At 41.0% G+C, this 7413-nt stretch overlaps 1 long non-coding RNA gene across 1 annotated transcript; it reads right to left on the bottom strand.

Moving 5' to 3' along the window:
* Nucleotides 1-1237: 1237 nt before the first annotated feature.
* Nucleotides 1238-6245, bottom strand: LOC115947403 (uncharacterized). Its single transcript, XR_004081332.1, has 4 exons — nt 6114-6245; nt 4898-5044; nt 2403-2610; nt 1238-1523 (listed from the first exon to the last, which is right to left on the bottom strand). It is a non-coding gene; the product is annotated as an uncharacterized lncRNA (long non-coding RNA).
* Nucleotides 6246-7413: the final 1168 nt, after the last annotated feature.

Genomic DNA, 7413 nt, shown 5'->3' with positions numbered 1-7413 from the left:
GCTCCTGTTGAAGCAGCCATTGCTGGCTGCTCCTATAAGGCAGCAACATGGAGCTTTGCTCTCTCTTAGTTGTTATGTTCACATGAGCAAAGCAGATGGGGAAAAATTCTGGTTTGAAATATGCTCCTGCATGTAAACTACAGTTTGATATGTGCAATACCTGTTAAGACAGAATGGATTTCCTATTCTCATTTGGCTCTGAAATTATATAGGAAGGGACACAGTCAAAACAAACAAAAATGCTGAGTTCTTCTAATGTTATGTTCAATTATTCTTGCATAGTTTTATGCGTAATGATTTTTAAGCCCATAAAATGCAATAATGGGACTTGCGGAATGACTCTGTAACGATGTTCATGGATTTATTTGCCATTATTTAACTGTGTTTATCCCAGAGGCTTGGAACAAGAGTTTTAAAGTATTCACTGTTGGCTTAAGCTTACTTCTATTTCTGCTAATGTAAATGTCAGATCCTGGATATGTTTTTCCTGTAGACTGTTAGGTGAATTTACCTCATGTGGGTAGCAAAGGCATTTTCAATTTTTGAACACACTCTAGTCTGATGAAAAATACAGCTACTGTACACATCAGGCAGCAGCCCAGTCTATAAGCAGCTGCCTAACAAATGCTGAATTGTTCAAGTTTGGTATTCTACTTCTCTATCTGTCCTTTCATCTGATGAAAGACCCTCGTGATGGTTACTTTGATTTTAAATCTAACTTTAAATCTAATCTTTAAACTAACTTTGGTGTCTCTTAGCCCAGGTTTGCTCAGCTTCTGTGTTTGCTGCCACTCTGAGCTTCTTTTTCTCTCCATTGAAGCACCTTATGGTGCTCTTATGTATGACCAAAACCCTCCTTGTCATACAAGACAAGACATATGTGACATGGGCTGCTGCAGCTACAGTATGAAGTGGAGGAGATACAAGTGACCCCTGTATAGCTGTGAAGGAGTCTCAGCATAGCCACTAGGTGAGACTTCCTGACCTGTGCTTGGTGCAGAAAATAGTGTGCCCACTTATACAATTAATACAATGTGTGGTAAGATTCTCACTCTCTGGTTTAAGAAATGTTTCTTTGGAAAGCTTCTTAGTTCGTCTGTATGATTTCCAGGGTAAATGTTGGTAGGATATGAAGTTTCTTTAATATGAAGGGACTGGAACTCAGCTGTTGCAACATGTTCACACCAGACTGTGCTAGGTGTCTGCAAGGCTTATGTTTATTTTTAAATTGGTCTTACACAAAACTACAAGCGAAATAACACAGACAGTGAAGGATGAATTACACGAACCAGCTGAACATGAGCACTTCCATGTGGCATAGCCGCCACCAGAGGGGCACTGCAAGATGATTCCTAGGCAAATCAGAGAAAAGACAGGATTACATGTAGTACAGAGATTTTATCTGTGTGTTCAGCATCCACCTCCTCAGATTTCCACTTGATCTTGCCCATATTTCTCCTGTGCCTCTGTGATTAACCTTCTGAGGCCAGCCATGGCTGAAGCAATTTTCTGCTTGGATTTCTCTAGAGTGAGAAAAGGAGAGAGGGTAAGAATCATTTGCCAAACACACTTTAGCAGAGCCAAGTGTTGTAGGGCTTCTTTCAAGAATAATGATTAACTAATGTTAGCTAAGACTGTTCTGAAACCTCCTTTTTCTAGTCCTTACAAGGACCAGTTGAGTCTAGAATATTAACAGTAACATTAATCCACTCATGCATAAGCTAATGTAGTGTTTGTACGGAAATGTCTGCTGGTATGGGGAATGACTCTCATGACAACATGGGGGGTGGCGAGGTTGCCAGTCATGTTGTGGCACTGAGGGTGCAGGAGGCCACCTACAAGCATGTCTTTCTTAGCTCCTCTTCCCTTTCTGTAATTTTACCTTGGCTTATGGCAAAGTTAGGCCAGCCTCTGTAGTAAGTGTCCCTCCGGCTGGGACTCAGCTGCTATCCCACCCTGGTGCCAAAGTCCTGCTCCAACACACCCTCCCTGAGCAACTCTGATCCAGGCTGCTGAGAAAGATGTAAAACACTGCAGCAGGATCCCCGTGCCAGGAATCACTGTGTCATACAGTCAGTGCACCAGCACTGGCAGAGGGGATGGCAGGTGACAGCTTAGCATCGTGGAGGCTCCAGTCAGGAGGACTCTGGAGACTGACCCTTTTCCTCCCATCCAATGCCCACCTGGCCAGCAGAAGCTTTGGGGTGGGAGGCATGCAAATGATTAGCTTAGCAGCTTGTCTACTCTAATTTTTAAGTTGGGTTATGTTACAAACTATCACTTCTTGCTCCTGAGTTGTACATGTCCTGTTTTCAGTCTCTTTGTGTCTGGTTAAAGATGCCCAAACAAACTGACAAAGAGAGGCCATAACATGCTTTGAGCTGAGACCTACTTGTGCTCACCTTCCCAGCCCAGGTTTTCCTGTGCTGATGGGGTAGGCTGTTCACCCAGCTTTGTAGAGCACATTGCTCTTCTCCACAAAGACAGGAGAGTCCCCATACATCTTCTTTTAGTCTCTCTTCATGAGCCTGGTGACTTCAGTCACTACAGGGAAGATCCTAATTCCCTTTGATCCCATGGCTTCCTGCCTCTGGAACTGCATCAGACTCCCTAGTGTAAATTATTAATGCATATAAATTATTAATTGGCATTGATGGTCCAGAAATGCTACACTGGTAAAAAACCCAGAAACTTAGTAATTATGAAGGATCGTCTTTGCAGTTACCACAAACGAAAGTGGTCTTCCAGTAGTCTGAAATTACAGGATAGCAACAAGACAAAATGACACAAATTGATCTGTGGCTTCTTTCTGCATATCTTTTGTGTGACTCACTAAATCCAGTGATGTCCAGTAACATGTTTAGTCTGAGTTATTTTGCAAGTATTAAATCCTGATATAGCGAAACTGTCTAGTATGTAACTTAGTAAGCTGATTTCCAGTCCCTCAAAGAAGTGCATAACTTCATTTGCTTTTTTAAAATCTTTAAAGGTACAAATTAAATAAGTGCCTTTTGTATTTCAGTGTTTTCCTTGTATTTCTAGAAAAAATATTACTATGTCTACATGGAAAATTACAGAATAAGTATGCAACAAAAAATGCCAGGTAATTTATAACAAATGCTAGCTTGATGAGCAATGAATCTATTTTTATATGTCTGCTACAAGTACCATTAAAAGTAGTTTCAGCTGCGTGTTTCTTTGATTAACACATTTTTTATGGTTCAAGTGTAATGGAGTTATACCTGCACTTGAAGAGACCTGTCCTGCACTTGAAGTTTTACTGGGAAGTGTGAAGTTAAGAATATCTGAATTTACTAAAAAACTAAATTGCTTTTTCCTATTGCATCTTCACTTTTGAAACAATTTAATTATCTTTGCAGAATTATTCATTTAGAATGTTGGTTTAGCCACTCTCCATACATTCTCTTAGCAATCATTCTACAAACATGAGCATCCACCCTGGAGCAGTGATACATCTCATTTCAGAGTATAATTGTAAAGCAGATTTTGTCTACTTATCATATTTGTTTGATGATTCTGCCTGGTCTTGAAGTGGATCTTCTTTTGCTATTAACCTAAGTAAGTTTGCTGATGTTACCTATACAAGGAATAGAAATTTCAGTTCCTCTTACCCCTCATTTGTATTCCAATTTACTGTACTTTTACAGGCATGAAGTAAGGCAGCCAGCAGCCTGATGCTGCAGCCATCACATTCACCCATTTGCAAGCATTCAGTCAACCATTCGTTTCTGGAGAAGGAAGGTTGGCTTCCCACGCTGCACTGCTGGCTGGCAACATGGGTACCCCTGAATTCAGTATTATTTGCAATTAATTTATGTAAATCTCTGTGCACACTTAAGGTTTGACTACTTAGTCCACTTCGATTTCTAGACACAGAAGTTCAGTGGTCCTACACAATGACAAAATGCATTAGCAAAAGGAGCTTGTCCTGGTTTGAGCAGTAGCAGTCATTTTTCTCCCTCTTGGTAGCTGGTGCAGTGCTGTGTTTTGACTTTTGGGCTGGGAACGGTTGCTGATAGCAAGCATGTTTTGAGTTACTGCTCAAATGTTTGGTTTGTCCAAGGCCTTTTCTGAACCTCATGCTCTGCCAGGGAGGAGGGGAGGCTGGGAGGAAGGAGAGACAGGACACCTGACCCAGGCTAGCCAAAGAGGTATTCCATACCATAGCACGTCATACCCAGGAGGTAACGGGGAGAGAGCTGGAAGGGCTGGAGCTCTGGGGGGAGGGAGGAGGTATCAGTCGGTGCTTGGTCGGGCAGGGTGGGGTGAGTTATGGGTCAGTGGCTGGTGAGGTGTTGTATTCTCTTCACTTGTTATTGGCTTTATCATTATTATTTGTAGTAGTAGTAGCAGTAGTGATTTATGTTATACCTTAGCTATTAAACTGTGCTTATCTCAACCCGTGGGGGCTACATTCTTTGGATTCTCCTTCCTAACTCTCCTGGAGTTGGGGGAGTAAGGGGGGGGAGTGAATGAACGAGCTGTGTGTGAACTTGGTTTTAAACCACGACAGAGCTTCAAATGAGTGCTTTGTTCCTTTGCTTCTTCCTGCTCCCCTAGAGAACATGTCCCTGAGCTTTGCCTTGACTTCACCTCTATCCTGAATACTTTTTGTAGCCCTTCATGTCAGTGCTCTGCCAGAGCGGGATTTCAAGGCCACATGCTCATCCAGCCTCCCCTCTCAGATGCATTTGATTGGAAAATGTGACTGGGAAATAGGACATTTGCCTGTACAGTACAGCTGAGTGACAAACACAGGTGTGCACCATTCCACTGACCAGATTCAGGGAACACTATCATTTTGCTTCGTTGCACCCTTCAGACTTCTAAACATTTTGACTTATTACATCTTTTTTTTTTTTTCAGAGGCAGTTACCTTCAAATTTTATCAATAGCTGCTAGTTTGTTCTTGGCGTTGTTCGTTTTGTTACATTTTGGGTGCATGAGTTATGACTGAAGTTAAATCATATCAGCATGTTTTCTTCTCTTCTGACTGTTCCAGTGCCAGAAGTTCTCTGTATAGCTGGGGGAAAAAAAAAAAAAAAGAATTAAAATAAAAAGGATTCTGCAACTGCAGAGCTGTCCCTGGCTTTGAATTCTAATGGTACTTTTGCTAGAATCTCTAGGGTCAATCCTGACCTCAAAACATCTCTGCCTTTCCTACCTGAAAGAAAAACTCCTTTTATTTCAAGTACGCTTCTGCTGAAATGTTCGTGTGTAGCTTCTTTATTAACTCTTTTTAACTACCCTAAATCTGCATTTTTGATTAGTTTAATCCTTAATCACCAAGACCAAAAGAGGGCTTTATTTCCCAGCAATGAGGAGAGTCTCTTGCAACAAACAGTTCTGCTAATGCATTTTGTGCCCGAGTCACTGAACAAAGCACATAAACAGCAGTGGGAGCAGAGACCAGCACCCAGCAGTTAAACTCCAGTCTCTTGCTGCAGAAGTATTTGATTATCAATGCCAGTGTGCCCTTTTTGCTATGCCAGAAATGGCAGGCATATCACTTTTTGTTTTCCTATGTATTGTTCTAATTACTGCTCCTCTGTGAGTGTGTTTTATTTCTCAGCCCAGCCATCTCTCAGGACTGATTTTCATTCAGTACAAATGTTCTCATTATAAAGACTTAACATGAGCAGAATATAAATGAGAAGATGAGTACACGCTAAGAACTTGCTTATACAGAAACTGTATTGATCAAACGAACAGTGGAGTAAAACACATGTCAGCATTAACGTGCTCTATTTCCACGCTTCAAACAATTTCTTTTCCCATAAGAATGGTGTGACTCCTTGCTCCAAAAACCAGGCCAATGTAATGATTTTGTTTAGCTGAAAAAGTGCAAAGCACTTTTATAGAACATCATGGTACAGCACTAATGAGCTCTTTGAAAGCAAATGCACCTTCATCAGTTTCAGAGATTAAGACCCCTTATAACTCACTATATGAAAACTTAGGGAAGAGTCAAAATTCAAAAGGTTTTTATAAATTAAATTACAATATGACTATGACTTAGTACAATTTTCATAAACCTAAAACACCACTTGCTTTATCCAACTGCCCACTAATCAAGCAGTTGACCCACTCACCTTCTCAATTCTGGAAGGTGCACCCCTCAGGAACTGCTTATGTCAGTGGTTTTGGGCTGTCTCTGCTATCTCAGAATCAAACAGTAGTCATCTCTAGATGAAGACTTCAGCAAACAGTCACGCAGAGCCTCCTCTGACCTCTGCCAGCTTGAGTGAAACCAGAGTTGTCCCTGCAAAGACATCAACCTCTTTGGGATTTCAGTGACAACTTCCCCCCCTCTTCCAAAGGGATGGAAACAGAGGAAAGCTACAGTATGGATTCAGCCCCTTCTTTTCTCAGGCCAAGGCAATATGCCATTAACAGCTGAACAGAGGCAGAGGCCATTCACAGATAAAAGACTGCTTTGAAAAATATTCTTCAAAACAAAGCCCCAGATTAGAAGCAGAGTGAAGCAACCCAGAGGAGTCCAGGTCCACCTTAGGTAACCAGATTTCCTCCTGGCTTCCACAGGGCTGCACCTGGCTCTGCAGGTAGTACTTCATCTGCCGTGATAAAGTTTCTGTTTACACTTTATTTTACTAGTGTGTTCTGAGACACAAGTGAATTTTGAAAGTAAGTATATATTTTTACTAAACTTGAACTTACAGCTCTACCGTGTGCTGTGGCTTTGCTCTTCTATTTTTACTGCTCGGAGACAGCATAAATGTGTGGGATATCTCTCAACACCTTTATAAAATCAGAATTCTAACAAGAATATATGAGTCATGTCTAGACTGATATAAAAATGAAATAGTATCATTCTTGTCACCAGAATGAAGCATGGCTGACACCCTTTGATCCATGACACACTCACATAGCCTTTAGGCTAAAACAGCATACACTAAAGTGTGCAGTTATAATCAGAAACTCCTATAAATATATAATGTGAAGCCTCTTGAATTCTAACTGCCAGATTGTATAACCTTGCCATAAAGCAGTATTTTACCACTCAAATCATACTTACTTCAGTAGGACCATTAGTAGATATGGGCATTATCGAGTGTGGGTCCCATATCTGTATATCTGACTACAGTGTCTAAATCTGACCTTAAGCTCCAATGCTTTTTAGAATTGTATCACCTTCAGTCAACACAGAAACACAATTTAGTTTCCTTTTCACAAAGATGCACATTCATCTGCTACATTACTATCTAGCTACCAGACTGAGCATCCTTATGGCATGTCCAGCCATGCTTGGAGATAATTGTTTTCTACAACAGCCTTTCTTCCTACATCAGAAAGTTGATGTCTGTTGGTCAAGGACTTACATGGATTTAGTGAATTCTCTGGTTACTCTGTCAATTCTTAAACACCCCTAAT

The sequence above is a fragment of the Melopsittacus undulatus genome, chromosome 3, assembly GCF_012275295.1.
Source record: "Melopsittacus undulatus isolate bMelUnd1 chromosome 3, bMelUnd1.mat.Z, whole genome shotgun sequence".
NCBI classification, from domain to species: Eukaryota; Metazoa; Chordata; class Aves; order Psittaciformes; family Psittaculidae; genus Melopsittacus; species Melopsittacus undulatus.
Note: the sequence above shows the minus strand (reverse complement) of the source record. Positions and strands in the feature narration are given on the sequence as shown.